The sequence below is a fragment of the Sus scrofa genome, chromosome 16 (genome assembly GCF_054392235.1).
Source record: "Sus scrofa isolate SSC_HxYL_T2T_F1_AM1 chromosome 16, Sscrofa_HxYL_maternal_Yorkshire_Landrace_v2.0, whole genome shotgun sequence".
In the NCBI taxonomy this organism is placed as follows: domain Eukaryota; kingdom Metazoa; phylum Chordata; class Mammalia; order Artiodactyla; family Suidae; genus Sus; species Sus scrofa.
Window position 1 is genome coordinate 20,625,325 of NC_139398.1, and position 25,517 is coordinate 20,650,841.

A 25,517-nucleotide genomic window follows, 5' to 3' on the forward strand; every position below is an offset into this window, starting at 1 on the left:
GCGTCACTGATATAATCCACTAATATAGTCATCTTGCATTTTTGCTTATAGATCAGTTTTGCAACATTACAGTCACCTTATACTTGCAGCTGAAACTGTAGATTTATATCTTGGTTCTTAATATATTTCTCCAATACTTCAAAGGCTGAATATAAATCACTGGTAGGATGGCAAAGTAAAAACACAGTTTCTTAATTGGAATATTGGCTACAGGAAACTTTTCATAACTATTCTTTCACTATTTTTAGAATAATTTTGGGTTGGCAAGAAGCAAAGTTTTTACTTATCAGTAAATGAGATATATTTAATGTTGCAAATGTCAGATCTGAAAGGCATTAATTGTAACATCAAAATTCAGGTAAAGCTAATAAAAACATTAGAAGATAAGAACTATATTGATGGATAAAATCCACGGATGATTAAACCAATGATTTTGTGTCATTATTTGCTTTTACGACATAGGACACTTTCCACTTGTTTGTAACATCAGGCTCCCATTGAATCTAAAAGGATTACTATATACAGATAAGTTTGAAAGAAGCAACTATAATGAGTAAGGTCTTTCAAAGAGGAACTTTTTTTTAGCTTAAGGAAATGAAATCTTTATACTTAAAATGAAAATATGCAAATAAAAATGATATGATTTTATGTGTTTGGGAGTTTATGTTTCAATAATTTAAAATGTTTTTCAAGACAGTGTCTTCCTTAAAATACATACTCCCCTGGCTTTCAAGACACTTTTCTCGTGGGGCTCTCTTCCTTCCTCTCCAGCTGTGTTGGTTTTCCTTCATTTTCCCAGCCTATAGGGGTTAGGTTGCTCCATGTCCTGATCCATGTGTTTTTCATCTTTTCATTCATGAAGTCAATGGAGTAAAGACTCCCAATTTCCTACCTGAGCAGACGGCTCTTCTCTAAGCTCCATGCTTGCGCATTCAACTGACTCCATGCCATTACCACTTGAACATTTAAATCTAACAACGTATAAACCCAGTTCTCATCTCTTGCTGGCCCTCCTTTCCCCACTAAAATTTGTTCTGTCCAATTCTTTCCCTTCTTAGAAGACAACAAATCCAACTTTCTAGCTGCTCAGGATACAACAACAAATATCATCCTTTACCCTCACTGTCCCCCACCACCCCTACATCTCATACAATAGTGTGTCCTGTCAGCTTTAATTTCAAGGTAAATATGCAGTCCAACCTCTTCTCCAACCTCTACTGCAAGTCACTATCTTCTCTCTGAATTACTTCAAGAGCTCCAGAACTGGCCTATATCTGTCCTAGCTCCTCTTCAGTGTAACACTGTGACCAGAGTTTCTGATTGAAATACAGGTGATTAGTAACCTTAATCTCACCTTCACGCTGAACTCTTCTTTGCTGTGTGATATAAAAAATACATCACGTTATTTCTCTGCTCAGGAATATCCAATGCCACCCCAGATCTACAAAAAACCCAGAAGTACTTAGACACATTTATAGCATCTACACATGATCCCGTTTCCATTATCTCCTAACAATATCTCCTCCTTGGCTCCATTTCTGTTACTTCACTCCAGATATGCTGGCCTTCTTGCTATTATTCCAAGAAGACAGGCAAGCCCCTGCTCTGAGACTTTTGTTCTTGCTTTTCACCTTCCCTAGAATCTGATTTCTCGATATCAAACACTGTTCATATTCATACTTCTTCCAAGGTCATCTTCTCAGTGAGGGATTCCTAGCCATTACAGCTAAAACATCAAACCACCACCTATGTCTTCAAAATTTTATTCCCCATCCCCCTTTCCTCTTCCTCTCTTAACAATGATCATGTTCTCCAAGTAATAATATAGTTCCCTTGTTTACCATCTCTTTTCTCAAGTAGTATATAATCCCCGTAAGTGAATTTAATATAGTAAAACAGAATTGAATATTTCATTTGGCTTCATTTTTCTTTTAAAAATATAATAAATCTTCAAAAAGTCAAATTCCAATCACCAGAACTGAAAATCCTACTGAATAGTCTTTTAGAACTGGTTGACTTTTCAATCAATAACACAGGCTTTCTCAACTATGGCTTAGTTATTTAATCTTACTATTTTTTTAATTATTAAAAAGTGTTGTAGTTGATTTAAAACAGGGTGTTACTCTCTACTGTACAGAAAAGTGATTCAGTTATATACATGTACTCTTTTTGAGAAGTTAAATTGTATCAATCAGCCAATAAGTGGGCTCTTTAAAAAAGCAGCAAAACTGCATACAACCAAAATAGCTTCTGTTTATATTTTCATGGCTAATTTAAATTATATCACACATTGCAGCTGAAAGGTACTAATTACACATATTTTTAAAATATGGATAATATAAACAATACAGAAATTTTCAAGGGATACACAGTTTTGCCCAAGTGCGGTACCAACTAAATTGATTTTCTTGAAATCCTTTTTAAAATCAGAATGTACATAAAATTTTGTATCATTTATAGTTACACAAATTTCCATAAATATATGATTATTTAGATTCAAATTCCTCAATTAATTTTCATTTCTTAAGGGGTTTCTTCAATTGAGGATCTTTGGTTTATTTCCTAGTAATTTACTCCTTGAAGTTACATGTAAAAGGATCTGCCTTTTCCTGTTTCTGGCAATGGATTGCAAATTGTTTCTCAAAACTGTTGTATTAATTTTCACTTTCACCATGAATAACTATAAATAAGAGTTTTATCACACCTTTACCAGCATTGGTTTCAAAAGTTATTTGTAATATGATGCTTCAGTAGGTTAAAATGGCATCCTGTCTTCTTTTAAATCCCATTGATATCTGTGAGTTTAACTTAGACAGGTATTTTTATTTAAAATACTTTTGCAATCAGGTAGACTGAATGAAAATAATTGGATAAAGTGAAATTGCCAGTCACATGGGGTTGTACATAGCTATATAGATGAAACATATTGACTTTAAAGGCCTAAATATGACAATAAATATCTATTTGAAGATCCTTATGACCACGTGTACATAAAATGAAATGGAAATGATAGTTAAATTCCTGTTTTCAGTGGAGGCATCTGCAAAGACCAAATTCGTTTTACTGGCAATTCATCTATCATATTCCATGCAGTGTGAGTAAAATGTTGAATAAGCCAGTCCTGGGGAGCTCAGATAAGTGAGATATTTCTTTTTCAACTATTTCACTCAAACGCTTTTAGGAATCAAACTCTTTTTATTCTCAGACTGCCAAGAAGTTTCCTAAGTTCCTAACCCAGCAGTACAGAACTTTATGTATCAGAATACTTTCTGGTATCTACAGAAGCAATACCTGGGCACATCAGGGTACATTAGACCAAATGTTCCTCTTCTACTCACTCCTACATTTCCCCACTGCCCACTTACTTTCCTGGACATCCATTCTTGGAACGGGTACTGCACTTAAACGTCAAAATGCTATCAGCAACGATAGAAATGCTAAATTATTTAATTTGTGCTGGTCTTGTCTTTACTCTTCATTTAAAAATAGTTAATAGGGTATTACTTAAATGCAGGATAGTACATCTACACAATAATATGTGGTGGTCACGATGTATAACACTCAACGTGGCAGGGGCATCAACCAATCTGAAATCATCCTACCCTAAGGAGACAATTGCAAGAACACGCATATGCCTCACACTGAGCTAGATTTAAATATCAGGACTGTGCCTAATAGTGTTCTTGGTAAATACTCATGAATTGCTTAGAGACCCACATGGAAGAGATTAGACTATAAAATTAGCTGGGGATTTTATCAACTTGCATTTATTTTATCTAAATATATTTTTGTGTACATCTGCTTATGGAATGCATTCATCTCTATATAACTGTGTTTAAATTACTAATTTCAAAATTACATGTAGACATATTAATTTATTCATTTAAAAGTCACTTAAAATATATATCAAATGGGTAAGAACAGTATTGTTAAAAAGTAAATTTCAAGGTGTATTCTATGTGCTACTTCTGCATTTTTAAACAAATCACAAATGTGGATAACATGGGAAAGGATGGAAATAAGAGAGAAAATTGAGGTCCATCCACAACATAAAACACATATTTCAAAATGAAGATATTCTATTTCATTCATGAAAAAATTTTTTTTTCTTTTTAGGGTTGCACCTGCGGCATAAATTCCCAGGCTAGAGGTCGAATCATAGATGCAGATGAAGCCTATGCCACAGCCATGGCAACACTGGATCTGAACCACATTTATGGCCTACATTGTAGCTGTGGCAATGCCGGATCCTTATCCCACTGAGTGAGGCGAGGGATCAAACCCACATCCTCACAGAGACAATATCAAATCCTTAACGCACTGAGCCACAGTGGGAACTCAGAAAAAATCTTTTTTTTTTTTTTTTCTTTTCAGGGCTGCACCAGGGGCATATGGAGGTTCCCAGGCTAGGGGTCGAATCAGAGCTATAGCTGCTGGCCTATACCGCAGCCACAGCCACACAGGATCCGTAACCCACTGAGCAAGGCCAGGGATCGAACCTGAAACCCCACGGTTCCTAGTCAGATTTGTTTCTGCTGTGCCATGATGGGAACTCTGAAAAAAAAAAAAATTAATACTGCTGTTTCTTACAGATGATTTTGAACTACTCTAGAATACTAAGATTTAGCTTGCTGAGTCAGTTCTCAAAAAAATACATCACCAAAGAAATTGAAACAATGATAATTTACCAATATTGGTATATATCTTTATCAATTACAACCCATTTGACAGCTTGTATTATTTGGTTCTCATGCCTATTCTTATCCCCCTTTGCAGATGAGGGAAAATGACCTATGTATATAAGTAACATGTGACATAAGTAATCTGAGCCAGGATCCATGTTCTGTCATGGCTTCAAACCATTATGCCTGGTATTTTTTTTTTTTTTTTCTCATTGTGCTACATATCACTGCTGGTTAAGAACTATTTTTTTCAAACCAAAATGCTTCCCTTTTACTTCTGAACCTTCAAACATTATAAACTACTCCAAGCACAATGGAATTACTAGAGTGAATACCCCTGACACCCCAAACATATACATACTCAAGAAAAAATATCAAAAGCAATTGTAGAGAGCATCATATCTTTCATTCACTATATTAAAGGCTCCTCTGAGAAACAAATTCAAGCGAAATTTGTCTTCAGACTCAACATCTACATTTTCCTTTGCACTTTTTATTTCCTTTTGTTCCCACAAATTTTAGCATATGATAGTAGAGCCTAGACTCTCAGTTCACAGAAAAATATAATATGGATAAGCTCTTCCACATTTTTGTGTTAGGGACCCAATGAAACACCTACACATTGTTATTCGTTCAAAGCAAAAGACGAGGGATCCTTGTAGAACACCCAAACTGAACTAAACGTGGACACTTTCAAAGGAAGAGGAGAGACATTTTGTCCCCCAACTCCCCAGGGATTAGTTAACAATGTCTCGAGATATCTGAGGTTGTGGCAGTTTGGGGGTGCTGCTACTGGCATCTAGTGGGTGGAAAACGGGGATGCTGCTAGGCATTCTACAATAAACATGAAAGCCCTCCCGCCATTAGAATTATATAGCACACAATATCAATAGCACCAAAGTTAAGGAGCTCTAATATAGAATATAGTTTTATAGACATGTGCAATGCAACTACAAGGAAGGCATATAATTGAGCAAATTCAGGAGTCTGAAGTCTTCTACTTATTTTTTTTTTAAAAAATAACATAAAACAGCAAAGGACATACACTCTTCTTAAATCTCTCAATCTCCTTCTCTCACTTTTCAACCAACTACATTGCATCAGATACATGCACTTGCAATAAGCAGATTTTTCCAGGTTTCAATACTATCCTAGATCAGAAGTGTGCATGCATGTTTAGAGTCTAAAGGACAATTACATCAGGCTGCCTGTATATAAGGTATACTAATCATAAGGTCTTCTAATTATCAAGTCAAATACAGGACAAATGGGGCACAAACTTGTGAAAATATGGTTTGTATTTAAATAGATCATAAAAGTCAACAAAAAGCATAACAATGATGCTTATATAAGCCAAATTAAAAAAAAAGTCTTTTATATTTACTATATATAGCACCCATCATCTAAAGAATTTATAAACTTGGACTAACTCATGATTCCACTATATCCATCCAAACAGGCTCATAAGAAGGAATAATGATTTACATTCTGCTTAATGTGTAGACTTTGATCAAGCACTGCTTGCTATCAAGCATGCTATAGCTAATTACTTTCAACATTTGCTGGACAGAGTTACATCTTGAGTTTCCTTGTCACTTACCTTCATTCTACTACTAAACTCCCCTTCACTGTGAGGTTATCTTTAAGTGGGCAATTCTGGTGCATCTAAAAGAGCAAATCCTCATTTTCTACCTCCCACTGTTGTCAAGAGAGGAGATCAAACTTGACTATTGGTATCATTTTATGTTTTCCTCCCCTTAAGTTAGCTACCTCTGTGAAAAAGCATCATCATTATGGTTTATAAAATACTCCTCTAACAAGGCCCATTAAATGAAAGCCTTATTAAGTGAAGAAATGGGTTGACCTAGACTTGGTTAATTTATTATCAGGAAGCCTGGAATTGAACATGTAACAGGAGGCTTGAAAGTAACAAATGATAATTGTTTCTTCCACCAGAGTGTTAGGCTATAGAACTAATTCTTTACTAGTATCACATCCTGCCTCCCTCCTCCCATATCCAGCAAGCTGCATCTGAGATCCAGTCTGGACCTCTAACTCTTGATTTAGGATTACATGTTTTCTCTGATAAGACAAGTCCACTGAAACAGAGGAGAACAATTACTGCATAAGGAAAGCCCCCTGCTTTGAAAAATCTGTGGGTGATCCCAAAGTGAAAAATAAAGATTCCAAACACAGTCGGAGCCTGTAGGGTGGTTTCTTTTTTTTTTCCCCTCCCCTCCCCCCCCTTTTTTTTGGTTGGATAATAAAATCTTTCTCTGATCTGTTTCTCTCAGCTCAAAGCTGTGATGCCATCACCTGAGCAAATTGAAGACCATAATAATCTCAGCTAAGATTTTTATTTTATCATTTCTTCATTTTAGCAGAGAAACAGCAAGAGGCATTTACTCTCGATTAATCTGAAAGTACTTAAAATACAACAAGCATTGATATAAGGAGACACTTGAATAATTAGCTAATAAAATTTTATTTTTCACCTGTTACATATGACAGGTTTTCCTAGTTCCACCTCTGTACACACAACACACACACACACACACACACACACACACACATGCATAATTTTACCTTGTTTTTAGATATGAAAACTAAGACAAAATCATTGTTGGTTCTAAACTCAAATCAGGTTCAGGAAGTTAAGAAATGAATCAGAGTTAGCAAACATAAGGGCATATACTAAATAAAGTGTTTTGCTGATGGCAGAAGGGTACCTAATTCCTTTCCATGCATCATTTATAGTGCCCTTTACAAGAAGAAAAAGTTTCATCTTAAGCTTTAATAAGCATTTATAGAAACGTTTCATAAAAGAAAAAAGAAGAAAGAAAATGAGCCTTGCCCTACTGCAGCTTGAGTGCTCAGATATCATGTAATTTCAGAGGATACTGGAAAGGCAATAATTAAAAAGCACTATGGAAATTTCAATTTCAAATTCCCTGTTTCTATGCTGACAACGCTTTCCCTCACTTTGACAGAGAGACATAAATGACAGCTTATTTTGATGCCACCACGATGCCAATGTGCCTTGCAGAGTATCCTTCCAACTTCTTCAGGGGGAGAGCAGATAACAGCACATCCACAGATAAACATAAACAGAGACCCAGCTGGATTATCAAGACTCATTCCATAGGCTCTATGGCAACATTCCTGGATAAGAAAAAAAATTTTTTTAAAAGCTATACTAGCAATGAGGCTTACAAAGCATCAACTCCAACTTTCCCCTTCGCAGCAGATCCTGTGAAACCAACCCAGAGAGGAAGATTTCGCCAAATATTGTTTTGACTCAGAACCGGGTGAGCAGCCCCACTGCACAAAAATATGAATGTCATTCCATAGTAAAGTGGTGTTCATTGAAGCCTTACCTTGGCTGACTTGCCCTAACTGGTGGAAAGGAACTTAATTTATGAGAAGCACAGAGGGGACTTTCTTGGTGCTCCCGGCACCGCGGCTCCGGTCCTCCGAGAGCCCCAGACTCGGCTCCGCGCGCCTGCGAGCCCTGGGCTCGGCAGCTCCGGCTTCTGCAGCTCCGGAGCGCGCCTGTGATTGGCTGGCAGAGCCCGTCCGCCTGATCCTCTCCTCTGTCTCTCCTCCTTCCTCTCCTTCCTGGCTCTCCCGTCTGCCGCCTTTCCCTCTGCTTCCTTTTTTTTTTTTTTTCTTTCCCCTTTTAACCCCCATCGTGCATACTTTGGGGGCTGCTAAAATCTTAGAGCACACAGAACGGAGAGCCTGTGGCCCCCATCGGCAAGGTCATGTGCAATGCAATGCCATTGATGGAAACAGTTAAAAATATTAAAAGCCCGGACCGGCGGCTCATCTTTCCATCGGAGCTGAAAAAAATGACGACCAGGACTCCGTACCAGTTGAGACCCTCGGTTCTCCGCAAGGGAGGGGGAGAAGGGGGCCAGAAGTGTTTGACTGTCAGATGGACTGGGAGTAGACCTCGGGAGGGAACCGGGAGAAAAAGCAGGCAGGGCAGGCGCTGAGGTGGCAGGCTGGTAATAAATTTTCCTGTTTCCGTGCAAAGTCGTCACAGCCTGCTAAACATTCAACTGCTGGCTCATTCATCAGTGATCCATAGTCCGGTGATAGCCGCGAGATTTAGCTCAGTGATGCCCTCTAATACCTTACCCCAAAGTACTCAAGGCATGGAGGGTTTAAAAGAGATAGAGCTTTCCCTTGGAGGTCAGCAGTATATTTGCGAAGATGAACAGGAACCGCAATGCCCTTTCCTAGCCCCTTTGCTTGTGCCAGGAAAACTCTCTTTCACACACACATAACTTCAAACATGTTATTACTCCAGAATACATTCAAATGATTTGTCATGTACACAGCTTTTGATAACAAGGACTTCAGGCCTGATTGGTTACATGCACAATTGATGCAAAACGACTTTAGTCCTTTCTCCCAACAGTCACCCACACTCACTAAGAACATAAAGTATCCCCGTTTAAAATATTGTAGTAAACAAGTGTAGGAGTTTATCTATATCGAATGGCTACTCCAAGGATCATTTGGCAAATATACTAAGAATTGTACAAGACTCTCTATCACTGCAACCACTAAGAGGGCACCCTTACTTGCTCTGGTTAGTTGATAACAATAAATGCTCAGGTTCAGAGATTCAAAGGAATGAGAGGCTTAAGCTTAAGAGATACAGTGTGATAGAGGGAAGAGGCCCTCTAAAGGCCATGAGACATGGATTCCAATTCTGTCTCAGACTTTCTTCTGTATCAGAACCTGTCTAAACTGTTTCAATTCTCTGAGGCTAGGAAGGCTTCTCTTTAAAATCTGGAGAATAATCTCACTTCAGAAGGTCTCTGAGAAAATGAAATGAAAAACTGTAATTTTAAAGAAGGGATGTTTTGAATCAGCTAGAGTTTTATTTGACTATCTTTGAGTGATGTGACATGCAGTGGGATTTAATTTGGTTTGGGGTTTGGGTATGATTAAACAAACCAACGGAAACAATCAAAGCAGCCCTCAAATTGGATTATTTCTAATTGAGAAGGAATTGCACATTTAAGTGTGCAGTTACTCCTAAGGAAGATGTTAGGAGACAATGAGAATTTGGAAATCTCTGAAATCGAAACTCTCAGGGAAAAGTGAAATGGAAACAATAGCATGAGAAATAATGAGCCAATGTTGTATTATGTGTTTTGTATATTTTCTCTCATGCTGTTTCTGATTTAAATGAGATTCCCCTTGCAAAATATCTGGACATAAAATCAGAAAATCATATTCATTTTGTGGTTACTGAAAAGAATCCATTTCAAATCTTCCTGTTTTGATGAAGCCCTGGGAACACAAAGAGAAGAATAGTTATGAAAAATAAAGGGGCTATAAAGAGGAACTTTTGGTCTATCGGGGTTATGTGGTTTAAAAATTCACATGATGGATGTTTCTAGAGAAGCCTCTTATTTGGCTTAACTCTGAATGAAAGAACATGTTTGGCACTTTGATCCTAAAGCCTTTGCTGAGACACCAACACTGAGCATCCGAGAGACACACTTGACAATGGTGTGTTCTGGCTAGCCCTCCTTGGCGGTTTTCCCTGGGTAAGACTGTAATAAGCACATCTAGGGGACGGTCGTAATAGAAGTCGACAGGCAGTTGCTCCAGAGTGGGATGACATGCAGAAGGATCTGTCAGTATGGCCAAATAATGCAGTCCATTTCTAGGAAAAGCACCCACTCATCGAGGGAGGCTTTATATACATGGGACTGCACTCAGCTTCAGGGCTCAGGATTTTCCCCAAACCCAAGGATGAAATGTACAAGGGATTAAAATGGCTTCTGAATTTTGATCTTCTGCTACTGCACCAACTTTCCCTGGCCCTAGAAAAGCAAGCCTGTCAGCCACTTAGTTCACCTCTTACACTTTCAGGTTAAAAAAGAGAAAGTAAGTGAACCCAGGAGGAACATGCTTCTTGGGGAAAGCTAGGTGGTAGGCAGGTGCTTATTTTCTCCTTATGTCAAAGATTACTTCCAAAAAGTGGACAATGCATCAGTCAGCAAAATTTATTACAGACCTAATCTCTGAAACAGAAAGCATGGACGTTTCTGCTCCTAAGTCCCCACTTCTGTTACTGGAGAGTTATAAGAATCATTTTCACTGGTGACAGGGAAGCATCCAACACAAGATTGATGCTGGTCAGACTACAGAAACTGGAAAGATAAAATTGTAATGCTAAACTGTGATCCTTCTCTGAGAGACAGACTCAGGAAATTGTCTCTTTAGATGTCATCTCATGCTCAATTTTACCCTGGAAATTCAGGAGGCTATGCAATGTTTTCAAATATAAAGGAATGTAAATTAAATGTATATGTATCCCTTGTTATAATTTGGCACTTAGAGCAATTAACTACACAAACGTGGTGCCATGATTGAATTTTAATTGAAATGACTATTGAAATTACAATAATAATATTAAAAAGTGATCCGATTATTATGTAAAGGAAAACAGCTGATGAAACGGGAAGCAATAAATGATTTTTTTTTGAAATATTTATTTTATATGCTTGGGTGATAAATATTGCAGATTGCTTATTTTTTTTTACAAACATAAATGAGAAGTTTGTTTATTTTTGTCTTTTTGCCTTTTTCTAGGGCCACTCCTGTGGTATATGGAGGTTCCCAGGCTAGGGGTCTAATCAGACCTGCAGCTGCTGGCCTACACCACAGCTCACAGCAACACGGGATCCTTAACCCACTGAGAAAGGCCAGGCACTGACCCTGCAACCTCATGGTTCCTAGTCAGATTTGTTAACCACTGAGCCATGATGAGACTCCAAAAGAGAAGTTTTATAGTGATAAAAATATTACCACTAAGAATATGCTTAAAGATAACCTAATAAAGTTAACCTTTACTCACTCAGATTAGGAATTGCAGAGTACTGGGGAAATACTGATAAAGGAAAATGAAAAGGCGAGATCAAAAATATTTCAAAGTTAAATGTATATGTAATTAATTTTAAAAAGCATTGCCCCCCTTACTCATTTATTAATCTAATTATTACTCATAATAATAACAAAGTGATCAGATTATGTAATTACTCATACTACTAATAAATGAATTTTTCAGCACATGTAAAATATAAAAAAAAATGAACTTGTTTGGCTCTAATGAGATTGTTGATAATTGACAAAGGAAAATTAAAACTCCTAATGTTTTATTTTCCATAAAATAGATCCTTGTTGAACTAAAAATGATAAAATAAAGACACTGGGACCCAAGATAAGTGAAAATTTACTAATAGATCCTAGTTTTAAGTGATTAATTCTTGGACAAAGGTTACATAAAGTACATGCCAGAATTTTAAAAAATATCTCAAAAAAATTGGTAAACTTTGAAGATTTAGTAAAAATAAAACAGTGACAAGCAAATGTTTTCCAAACTTTTGAAACATGATGGAACATGGAGTTTACAAATTAGGAATAATTGAACTAAATGTGAAAACTGGCCAGTAAGGAGATTTTTTTTTTTTTTTTTTTTGTCTTTTTGCCTTTTCTAGTGCCACTCCCACGGCATATGGAGGTTCCCAGGCTAGGGGTCAAATGGGAGCTGTAGCCACTGGCCTATGTCAGAGCCACAGCAACGCGGGATCCAAGCCGCATCTGCAACCTACCTCACAGCTCACAGCACACTGGATCCTTAACCCACTGAGCAAGGCCAGGGATCGAACCCGCAACCTCATGGTTCCTAGTCAGATTCGTTAACCACTGTGCCACGACGGGAACTCCAGGAGATTTTTTAAGAGATGAGTAGACCAGGATGGAAAGAAAATAGTGGGGTCACATGAGTCTATATCACATTTGAAAAGTCATTTCAAAATAATCCAATTTCTTTCTCTGACAGACATGCTAGACAGGAAATAGGGGAAACATATGATATGATCTCGCTATACGTCATTACCTTTTTTCATGATTTCATTGGAGTCCACATGGAGAATTTTAGTACAATTATTCAGTGTAGCAGTAGGTTAAGGTCCCATTCTCTTATGTTTAGAAATGTGGAGGTTCTTTTCTAAAGCAAAGTTTCTAGTAGTAAGCTGCAGAATTTTAACTTCAGGTAGAATTATGGGTTTTTTTTAATACCCGTATTAAACATTACCCATGTTCAGTGCTATGAACACTGAAGCCACCCATATGCATTTTACACAAGAAGTCAGCAGATTTGGATGAAGACCTGGGAAAAAAAAGTAAGGGGTCTTGAAAACCTAAAAGTTACCTCACACCTAACAAAGAAGAAATACTAAGGCTGAGTCCAAAAGTACGATTGTATTAAAAATATGGCAGCAGAGACAGGTCTTTGAATGAAAACTTATGAATGAGATCTCTGAGATTCCTACTGACAATAGTTTTAGTATGAAGCAATTATGTGATATGCCCATCAAAAATGTAAATGTCAACGGGTATCCTTCATAAAATCAAAGCATCAAAATGGGCATGATGATTATCTTAACTCTAAAATATTGAGAATATATCAGGAATATTGCATTCAAGAAGACTTAGCTATAGCTAATTCTGGTCCTTTTAAGTTAATTCATATTTTTGTGAGCTGTAACATTATATATTCATTCAGTTGACAAAACTAATAACCTCTAACTCTTCCCTCTCCCTCAGTCCTTAGATAACCTCCACTCTTTTCTTCCCCTGTACCTTGGTTCTACCTTACCCATCCTCCATGGGTCAGAACACAGATCACCTTTTCTAAGTAAACACTTTGCTCCAATAGGTTTGGCTTGTCTCTACATTTTTGTTTTAAAATGCTTTTAAGAGTCTGTCAATAACGAACGCCCGTCGTGGTGCTGCAGAAACGAATCTGACAAGGAACCGTGAGGACGTGGGTTTGATCCCTGGCCTCACTCAGTGGGTTAAGGATCTGGCATTGCCATGAGCTGTGGTGTAGGTCGCAGACATGGCTTGGATCTGGCATTGCTGTGGCTCTGGCATAGGCTGGCAGCAGATCCTGAGCCTGGGAACCTCCATATGCTGTAGGTGCAGCCCTAAAAAGATGAAAGACAAAATAAATTAATTAAAAATGAGTCTTTCAATATCTCATTTAACAAACTGTGTTATAGCTGGAGGCAACAGAGCATAGTCATTAAGAACACAGAATCTGGAAACAAATACATTTAGGAAGCTACATCATTATATTATATGTACTTATTTTCTTTAGTAAAAAGTTCTATTACCTATCTCTTAACCTTCCAGAAGATTAAATATGTCATAATACATAATATGCTTAGAAAATTACTGGGCATATAGTACCTTGCACATAAACTTGCTTCCCTTATTATACTTTTGCCTTTCTGTCTCCTAATTGATTGCTAGATACAAATGAACATGTGGTACATGGTACATGTAAATGTTGCTTGTTGTAATGGAGACAACTCTACTCTGGAAACTGGAGACCTAAGATTAAGCCATCCATCTACCACTAATATTAAATATAGAGTTGCTTAACCAGCTTGTTTTACTCTCTGAACATGCTACCTTCCCTGTAATTTGAGGAACTGCCTTCACTTTGCATGGAGCTTTTGCAATCTTTGAAGAGTTTTACACATACAAAAGGGTCTAGCATAGTCCTTCGCACATAAAAGACTTAAAAAAGGTTAGTTGAATCCCAATTGGTAGTGCCCAGTTAAGTATTCATTAAATCAATCATATTTGATTTCTACACTTCATTTTTTAGCAGAAAAAGGCAAATCAGAAATAAAAAAAACCTCTTACCCAAGAGCTTTTTATTAAAAGAGAAAACATAGCTTCCATGCAATGTCCTGGAGACAGCACTCACTCAGTTCAACCTCCCATATCTGTATTTATCTTCCTAGTGTTATATAATGAAAACTGCCATTTCAGTGACCCTGAAGTTTTGTAAGATTCTTAACTATCAAAGAAATATTACATTGTATACAGCATATAATATTTATAATACCAGAAGAGACAAATATTTAAAAATCATTTCACAACCTCAATCTATAAAAACAAGGGTCTCTTTTTTATACATATATAATGATTTTTATTTTTTTCCATTATAGCTGGTTTACAGTTTTCTGTCAATTTTCCACTGTACAGCACGGTGACCCAGTTACACATACATGTATACAGTCTTTTTTCTCACATTACCATGCTCCAGCACAAGTGGCTAGACATAGTTCCTAGTGCTACACAGCAGGATCTCATTGATAATCCATTCCAAAGGCAAGCATCCCATCCATCCCACTCCCTCCCGCTTGGCAACCATAAGTCTATTCTCCAAGTCCATGATTTTCTTTCCTGTGGAATTGTTCATTTGTGCCATATATTAGATTCTAGATATAAGTGATATCATATGGTATTTGTCTCTTTCTGACTTACTTCACTCAGGATGAGAGTCTCTAGTTCCATCGGTGTTGCTGCAAATAATTGTTCTTTTTAATGGCTGAGTAGTATTCCATTGTATGTATGTGTGTGTGTGTATATATATATATACCCCACATCTTCCTGATCCAATCATCTGTTGATGGACATTTGGGTTGTTTCCATGTCTTGGCTATTGTGAATAGTGCTGCAATGACCATGTGCATGCATGTGTCTTTTTCAAGCAAACTTTTGCCCAGATATATGCCCAAGAGTGTGATTGCTGGGTCATATGCTAGTTCTATGTATAGTTTTCTAAGGTACCTCCATACTGTTTTTCCATGGTGGTTGTACCAACTTACATTCCCACCAACAGTGCAGGAGGGTTCCCTTTTCTCCATACCCTCTCCAGCATTTGTTATTTGTGGACATATTAATGATGGTCATTCTGACCAGTGTGAGGTGGTATCTTGTGGTAGTTTTGCATTTCTCTAAAAATCAGGGATGTTGAGCATTTTTCCATGTGCTTTTTGGCCATCTATATATCTTCCTTGGAGAAATGTCAATTCAGGTCTTCTGCCCATTTTCTCAATTGGGTTGTTGGCTTTTTCGATATCAAGTTGTTTAAGTTGAAAAACAAGGGTTTCTTAATGTTCAATTAATCAGAACTCTGGTTGACCAAAACTCTGATATTTGTAGGACAAGATTTAATTTGCTAATGTACATTTGTGGCTACCCCAGAGAGGCAGTGGTATACATTAACTCTTAAACTTACTATCATTAATGTTTTCCCTAAGAATCTCTTATAAAACACCTTGAAAACTAATGCATAGATCTTACATTTAAATTTTAATGTATCAGGAGCTCCCATTTTGGCTCAGTGGAAATGAACCCAACTAGCATCCACGAAGATATGAGTTAGATCCCTGGCCTCACTCAGTGGGTTAAGAATCTGGTGTTGCCATGAGTTGTGGTGTAATTTGCAGATGTAGCTTGGATTTGGCATTGCTGTGCCTGTGGCGTAGGGTGGTGGTTGTATCTAGGAATCAACTGTTCCCAGGCTTAATTTAATGTATCAGATTTTTCTATAGGATTAAAAGCACTTATTAAATATTTTCAACAAAATACAGCATTATATTCAAAGCATATATGTGATATACCTAAATCTCTTTCCTGCCATTGAACATTGATGTTGTTTCCAAGTTTTGGATATTATCAATAATACCTCAACAGATCTTCTCCTGGATCTCTGACTACTGCACTTGAATAGACTTCTGGACATGCAACTACTAAGTAAAATTTGTGACTATTTTTTAAACACAGATGATTATGTTATTGCTCCCAACACCATTAGAAAAGAGTAAAAGATTAATTGCTTCCTCACTATTTCTGAGCAAGAACATTTCTTTTTCCAATTTGCTTATTCAATGGCTGAAAATTATCTCATTGTTTTAGTTTCTATTCATGTGATTACTAGAATGTTTATTGACTGTTTCCTTGTTTTCGTCTCATAATCTTCTGTCTGTATCCTTTCCTTAGCATGTTATTGCTAATTGAGACTATAATGGACTTAAATTGTGTTAATGATCAGAAGACATTTACAAAACTGAGTTGAACACAAGTTTCTATACTTCTTAACATTTAGCCAAGAATGTGGGTATACAATATACTTATAAATTTATGTTTAAAACTTTATATATTCTTATATATAAACCCATATGTATATGCATACACTTATACACATATACATTTACATGAATGTAAATATATAAGTATATATGTGTGCATGAATAGATTTATTCAGAAAATACATATAGAGTATCATATAGAAAGTTCAATTGATAAATATAAAGTAAGGCAGATTCCCTGGCTTTAAGCTAAAAAAAAGGAAGAAAAGAAAAAGAAACCAGTAAAATGTAATGCAGTGCCATAGATTCTAAAAGATATATGGACAGCATTTTTCATAGTGTAAGAAATTGATAAATTACTTTCAATACCACTTGTTTGAACTGGGGTTAGAGAATGAAGTTGATAAAATATACACACACACACAAACACACAAAAAATAGTCTGAATAGAATCCTGAAATTAGTTTTGATGTTTTTCTTGTCCTCACTTCCATGACTGGCTGTACAATTTGATGATGGGTGAAAAATGAAAATATGTGGATTTGTTATACATGAAGATTTTCAAAATGGCCACAAGAAGCCATTAAACTAAACCTGGGGGCTTCCTGAATGTGGGAGCTTGTATGACTCCAGAGGTTGCATGCTCATTAAACAGTCTTCCTCACCACTATGATTAACCCAATAAATCAAATTCAATTCACCTTGCTTTATTAATAATCCTCAAGCCATCCATTGAGCTCTATCTCAAGTTCTTTCTCTTTATATAGTCTATCATATCCCATCATCATCTCTTGCCTAAACTTTTGCTAATTAGGCAGGTAGGATGACTGTCAGTTACCATCAGGGCTTAGCTTCTATGCCATTGTGACAGCTTTTTTACTTTAAATGTAGGAACAGAGAGGTCAGAACAGGAGCCCTGTGTAAGGAAAGAATTGGTCTGCTGGGGATACTTGTCCACATTTTCTAAGACTTAATAATCAAACTATATTGGTTGAATACAAAATGGTTGATTATCACTCTGTGTGTTGAATTGCAGGATGATAAAGCTTTTGCTAATTTATAGTTATAATCCAGAAGGATATAATAAACACCTTTCACTTGGTATAATAAAAGAGTAAGGCACATATACTATATAGATATTTATAGAAATAATTAACTGTAGCATGATGTGGCTAGGAATGAATCAGAGTTTTTAATCTCAGTCCTGAGAAAAAAATGACACTTTTGTTAGTAGGAGGAAGAAAGAATCATATCTGGTTAGGAAATATTATAGACTCAGATTGGAATATGCTGATATTGAGGTGTTAGCTAGGCATCATGAGTTACACAAGAGTCACTTGGCAACATGAAACAGCAGCTTGGGAAAGAGTTTTGAGCGAAAGACAAAATTTTATGAGTAATATACAGAAAATAACACTAGTGATAAAAGCTGTTACAGCACCTAAAGGACAAGAGAAATTTTGACAGGACCAATGGTACAGAAATAATAGGGTGAGAGAGAGAAGGAGAGGGGAAGGAAGGGATTTGAGAGGAGAGAAGAGAAAGACTGTAAAGAATTCAGAAGAGATTTTTGAAAAAACTGCTAAAACTCAAATAGATATTTAAAAATATCAGTTCTTGAATAAACAACCTAACTTTTCTATTTTTTTTCTAGACTCTAAAAAAAGAACAACAAAACTCAAAGTTAGTGGAAAGAAAGAAATCATAAAGATCAAAGCGGAAGTAAATTCAATTGTATATCACTGGTAAATGAAACTTTTCTCATATGTACAAAAGCTGATGATGTAAAAGTTGGAAACTTCATAAGTGTGGTTACCTTGGAAAAACTAAGAATAGATCAAATTAACTCAGTAGAGATTGGCATAGTCTACAGCATGCAAAATTGGCAAATAAAACGTTATAAAATTTTTAAAACTTTAATGCAGGAGAAACTTGTTCTTCATTTGAGAATGTGTGATTACACTTTATACCATTTATTTCTTTGTTTATCTGAAGTTGTTTATAAAAGGGTTTCTAAATAGTGCACATGTATAATTAATCATCAAGTAAGAAATTATATTGAAAGCAATTGAAATGTGAACTCTATCATCTTCTCTTATCCTGAATGTAGGTGTAGGTGTGTTTGAGTGCACAACAGTAAGCGTAGTTGCTATATATTGAAGGTTATTTATGTTATTACCTTGGATTATCACGGGAAAGCTTGATTATTTTTAACTCACACAAAAATTTATGGAGGCCATCAACCCCATAAAGAACAGAACAATCTAAAAAAAGAACAGTGTCTCCAAAGTATTTTCTAGAAATGTGCATCCAAAATAAATTTCATATTGCCAGAGTTAATTTGGGACTCTAGGAAGAGTGGCAAGATCAAAAGCGATTTTATTTACCCATATCTCAGGGTTCCTTATGGTATTATTACTCTTTTCCTTTAGTACTCCAAGTCAATAGTGTGTGGTATGCTGAAGTAATTTCTCTATGTGTTGTATAAGCCCAGTGTTTTTGGTCACCATAGGCTGTGAGAATTATATGACAAGCTAAGGAGAGCAGTGAAAATTCAGGCTTTAAGTTCATTGCTTTGCTCATTATTCAGCCCTTAGAGTAAACACATTAAACTATAGGTACTGTTATTACCAGAATATTGCAGTCTTCTTAAAACGTATATGTAAGCCTCAAGTCATTGCCAGAAAGGAACTATCATTGCTCTTCTCTGCCTATCTAAAGATTCCTCAAGCTGCCAATATTCGTGTATTACAGTTGACAAGTTTAAACATATTGTCCCTAACCATATGTTCTGCTTATTGTTACTAACTAGCTGTTATTGACATTGAAGAATTTCTTATGATATTCTTCAAGCAAGAACCTTTCCTAAGTCCAATAAATCTTTCTAGCGCATTTTGGCTACACTTTTAATTTTACTCTGCACAGAAGAGGATTCCAATGATACAACTTTTATATTAAAATAGCATTGTCCCTATTCAATCAACCATTTCTGAATCTCCCTTAGAACTTTGCTGAATATATTATGTAATGGACTTCTTTACTATAAGATCCATATGCCATTTTTTTCAAGGAAACCTGAAAACAAATGCTTAGATTTATTTATTTATTTATTTATTTATTTTTCAGGTGCTTAGATTTTAGGTAGAGACTAAGTTGGGTAAAATTCTGGCACTGCCATTTAGTGTGTTGACATTGATAAGCACTGGCTTTCAGTCTGTTCATCTTTTGATGGTCCAAGAACACATTTCTGGAGGAGAAGTGATGATTACATATGTTGAAGGAGATAATTTTGTGTATGTCACCCATTATAGTACCTGGTATCATAGTTCATACTCAGGCAATTTGTTATGAAAGTACACACAACCCTTCAGTTGTGTTCAGCTGAACAAGTCTTCAGTTAATTTTATTTTACCAAAGTCACACATACAAATAGCATCTTCCTAAATGTCACCAAGTTAAAAGTGACTAACAAAGAAGAGAAACATTACAAAAGAAAACTAGGGTATGATTTGGGCTGATAGCAACATGGTTCATTTGTTGACATCTTGTGCTATTGAGATTACCTACATCTCTGAAAAGTGAAAGGCAGGACTAAAGAAGGGATCTGCTGCCATCCACAATCTGTTCAGGGAAGATATAGATTTTCTCTATTTCAGAGTTCCAGAGGAAAAAAATCAGAGCTCAGAGATAAAGGGGATTGGTTTGCCAATCACAGAACACATGGAGCACATCAGTGAGCATGCGAAATAGAGAAAAAGTCTGAAAAGGAACACAAGCAAAAAGACGAAATTCACTTGTTGGGTGCATTTCCTGCAAAGTCATCACCATTTACTTTGAAATTTATTATCATTAACTTAATTATTTTAGGACACTTTCAATGTTGCTTCTTCCTAAGTTTGATTTTTGTCCCAAATCATTTATAATAACTATATATTAGGATATGGAAAGAAAGATGAATGTGTATTAACACCACTGTAAAGTATTCAACATTTTTTTTTCAATGTGTAATAAGTTGAAAAGGTAACTCAAGACAATAAAAATAACGAAAATTAGCAAACTTTTATGAAAATTGCAACATGTATAAATATCAGTATGTGGCCTTGTGTAATTGTGCACTGGATGGTTGTGATTGAAGATGAAAATAAGCATTTTATATTATAGCTTTAATTCTGGATAAATATACTGCCTTATAAATTGACTGTCTTTAAATTTAAAACTCTGACCTCAAGTGGACAAAATTTTTCTGAGGTATTGTACTGTATTTTTAAACTTTTTAAAAATTCTCTAAGATAACCATTTCTAAATATCTTTTCTCATATTTATCCTACATTTCTCTGTTCTGTGACCTTATATCAATTCCATTTAAAAAGAGAAACAAAATAACTACTTCCTTTTGTCTGAAACTCCAGCAAAATATATGCATCTAATATTCTGTCTCATATACTTAATCTTTCCTCATATTAGTTATAGGTCTACTTTTACCTAAGGTCAACCCCTTTGCTTTTGCTCTTAATCTGATATGCTTAGTATTGTTCTTGATTTCACACTTTTGATCTTCTAATCCATCAAGTCCACAACATGTTCAGAATCTGGTTGAATTGCCTTTTAGTAAATCATTAGTCCAAGCTACTATCCTCTCTCACTAGGACTCCAACAACAGCCTCCTAAGGTATCCCCTGTTACACACACACAAACAAAAAACAAAAAACTAAACAAAAACAGAGTAACTATTACATCAGAATTAAATCCTATTTATGAAACTGGGCATGTCCTTGGCCCATCTCCTTGCTTTCTTCACATACATGCAAACTAAAGGAAGGCCTGAATATCCATCTTCTTTAACTTACATAATTATTTCAGTCAGTCTTCCCTATAAAGATGTAGATTAGAAAAAAACACTTAATTGTATGGTAGCCTAAAGGTTTTTACATTAATAAACTTTATTTTTATAAATATGCATAGACTATCAGGAATTAGGAAGAATTTGAGGGAAACCACCAATCAGAAATAAGAAAATCGAAGATGGGATGAGTAGTAACATTGAAAAGAAATAGATCACATATTGGGGTAGAATACACTTAAAAACTTAAAAAAAATAGTTGGGCTTGTTACTAGAATGGCTGTATTAAAGAATACATTGATCATCTAGAAGAAAAAGCCTGAAAAATTTGTCACATTCAGGAAATGACTGCAGGAGTTCCCACGGTGGCACAATGGGACTGGCACTGTCTCTGCACGGCCAGGATGCAGTCTGATCCCTAGCCTAGAACACTGGGTTAAAGGATTGGCATTGCCATAGCTATGGTGTAGGTTGCAACTGTGGCTCACATCTGATCCCTGTAGCAAGAACTCCACATGCCTTGGGGCAGCTGAAAAAAAGAAAGAAAAAAAAAAGTGACAACATAGACCATATCAGCATAAAAATGAACAGATCATATATCAAATTCCACTGTCTAAAAAGAGTTTACCAAAAAAAGCCCCCCCAAAAAAACCAAAAGAAAAATAATTTGAAGGGTAAATAAAATTGCCCTGTGATTCAGGAAAAACACAAATGTTTAGGTAGAAATAGTTAATTAAATTCTAAATGAAAATCAGAAAGAGAAATTAAGAAAACAGTTTGGTTTACATTTGCCTCAAAAAGAATAAAATATCTAGGAGTAAATCTAAGGAGATAAATGATTTGTACTCATAAAAATTAAGACGTTGATGAAAGTAACTGAAGACATCACAAATGATGGAAAGGTATACCATGCTCATGGACTGGAAGGATTAGAAATATTAAAATGACCATACTACCCAAAGCAATCTACAGATTCAATGCAATCCCTATCAAAATGTCAATGACATTTTTTGAAGACCTAGAACAAATAGTTTTAAAATGTGTACAGAAACACAACAGACCCTGAATACCCAAAACAATCTTAAGAAAGCAGACAGCTGAAGGTATACTCCTTGGTTTCTAACTATACTACACAGCTATAGTAATTGAAACAGTATAGTATCAGCACAGACACTGACATATAGATAAATGGAACAGAAAAAAAAAGTCAGAAATAGACAAACACATATGGTCAATTAATCTATAACAAAAGAGGAATTTACAATGGAGAAAAGAAAGCCTCTTCAGCAAATGATTCTTTTGCATATAGCTGTTGAACTTTCCCAACACAACACTGGACTACTCTCTTGCACCAAGCACAAAAGTAAGTTCAAAATGGATTAAAGACTTAAATGGTAATACTTCTAACATAGGCAGTAAAATCTTTGACACTGGTCTTAGAAACAGTTTTTGGAAATGTCACCTCAGGCAAGGAAAACAAAAACAAAAATAGGTAAATGGGACTATATCAAACCAAAAAGCTTTTGTACAATGAAGGAAATTATCATCAAAACAAAAAGGCCACCTACTGAATGGGAGAATATATTTACAAATAATACATCTGATAAGGAATGAATATCCAAAATATACAAATAATATAATTCAACATCAAAAAAATCCAATTTAAAAAATGCACAGAGGACCCAAGACAATTTTCCAAAGAATATATTCAGATGGCCAATAGGCACATGAAAAGACGTTCAATATCTTTAATCATCAGAGAAATGCAAATCAACCACAATGAGATATCACCTGACACCTGTCAGAATAGTTATTTTCAAAAAGAAAATAAATATTAAGTGTTGGTGATAATGTGGAGAAAAAGAAACCCTCCTGGCACTGTCAATAGGAATGTAATTTGGTTCAGCCACTGTGGAAAAGACTATGGAGGTTCCTCAAAAATTTTAAAAATAGATTACCATACAAACCAGCAATTAAGATCCTAGATTTTTTTCCAAAAAAAAAAAAAAAACACTAATTAGGAAAAATATATGTACCCCTATGTTCATTGTAACATTATTTACAATACCCAAGACATAAAGGCAACCTAAGTGGCCAGAATATTACTCAGCCATAAAAAAGCAAGAAATCTTGCCATTTGTGACAATATGCATGATTGTGGGTATTATGCTAAGTGAAATAAGTCAAAAAGACAAAGACAAATACTGTATAATTTCAGTGATATGGTGGAAACTAAAAACAAAAACAAATGATCAGACAAAATAGAAACACAGTTGCAGATACAGAGAATAGGAAAGATGTTGCCAGAGATGATGTGGGTAGGGGATAAGAAAAATAAGTGAAAGAGATTAAGAGGTACAGATTTCTAGTTATGAAATAATGAACCACAGGGATGAAATGTACAGTGTGGGGAATATAGTCAAAAATTTTGTAATAACTTTGTATGATGACAGTTGGTAACGAGACTTATCATAATGATCATTTTGAAATTTATAGAAATATCAAATAACTCTGTTGTGGACCAGGAATTTTAACACAGTGTTGTAAGTAATTATACATCAAACACACACACATACATACAAACTCATAATAAAGAGATCAAACAAATTTGCAGAAACCAGAGGTGGGCATATGGGGAAGAGGAATAGGATGAAAGTAGTCAAAAAGGTACAAACTATCAGTTATAAGATAAATAAGTACTAGGAATACTGTGTAGAACTTAAGTATAATTAACACAGTTGTATATTATATATGGAAGTTAAGAGAGTAAATCCTGAGTTTTCATCACAAGATATTCTTTTCCTTTAATTTTTATCTATATGAGATGATGGATATTTACTCAACTTACTTTGGTAATCATTTCATGATGTATGTAAGTCAAATAATTATACTGTAACACCTTAAATTTACACAGTTCCATATGTCAAATATGTCTTAATAAAACTGGAAGAAAAAAATTCTAAGTGCAAATATTTTTGAAAATACACCTGAAAATTTATGGTGAAATTTTAAAATGCCAGAATAAAGAAAAAATTCTAAAGAGTTTCAGATAGAAACAAAACAAAACAATAAAGTAGATTATCTATTAAGGACTGAAAACTTTATTGACATTAGACTTCTCACCAGCAGTATAAGTATTAGGAGAGAGCAGAGCCTATCTGAAACAGATGTTTGAATCTAGTATTCCATATGATCAAAAATAATGGCAAGAACACTTATTTGAACATCAGAAAGTGAGGAATTTAACCAGTCCTATATATTTTAAGGTCATACTATAGCCAAATGAAAAAGAATGAAATATAAGGAAGACACTGTCATAAGATATCAAGAAATAATGGTTACAGAAGAGATCCAGACAAAGTAATCATTAAGTTATTCTTTCTTGATTATAAGACTAATCTTGGGACTCCCTATACCACTTAAATCAGATACCTCAAGGTATACACCAAAGCATCAGGATATTTAAAAGCCTTCAATTAATTTATTATTATTCGACAAGTTTCAAAATTACTATTAGACCTTGACACTTGGAAGATGGTTTCTTGAGCAACAACTTCAAAGACAAAGGCTTTCACAAATGGACGGAACTATTGACTTGTCCTTTTAATAAACTCAAAAAGCATGGAAAGTTTAGATGTGAAATCAATGTAAACCCAAGTAACTTAACACACAAAGTAATAACATGACAAGCAAAATTGGAGCGGCAAGACTGAATGTAGATAAATACATACGTTCTTTATAAAGGGAAAGAAAGACTTCAATAGAGAGCAACTAGATTGGGGAAATCAAAAAATACTTTTTTTTAAGCTTACAGCATCAACTAAGAGAACTAAAGGAGAAAATAGATGGTTGAAGGGTGTTGAATTCCTTATCTTTTAAAAGTAGGGAGTTGGCAAATAAAATTTTTTAAGTTACGAATATAAAATACATATTTACAATAATATTGTCTACAAGAAGAATTAAAATTAGGAAATCCTCTGGGAAGTGGGACTTGGAGGAAGAGCTTTACTT

At 35.4% G+C, this 25,517-nt stretch overlaps 1 protein-coding gene across 20 annotated transcripts in view; it reads right to left on the bottom strand.

Annotated features, from left to right (window-relative positions):
• The window catches only part of CDH18 (cadherin 18), a 1,020,178-nt gene that overhangs the window by 474,489 nt on the left and 520,172 nt on the right, over nt 1-25,517 (bottom strand). For 6 of the 20 annotated variants that reach the window (XM_021076970.2, XM_021076968.2, XM_021076963.2 and 3 more), the window contains exon 1: nt 8,060-8,188. The exons of the other annotated variants lie outside the window; for them this stretch is intronic. The gene's annotated coding sequence lies outside the window, so the exon portion shown is untranslated. Of the gene's footprint in view, nt 1-8,059; nt 8,189-25,517 lie in introns of those variants that run through there. 20 annotated transcript variants of the gene reach the window in all.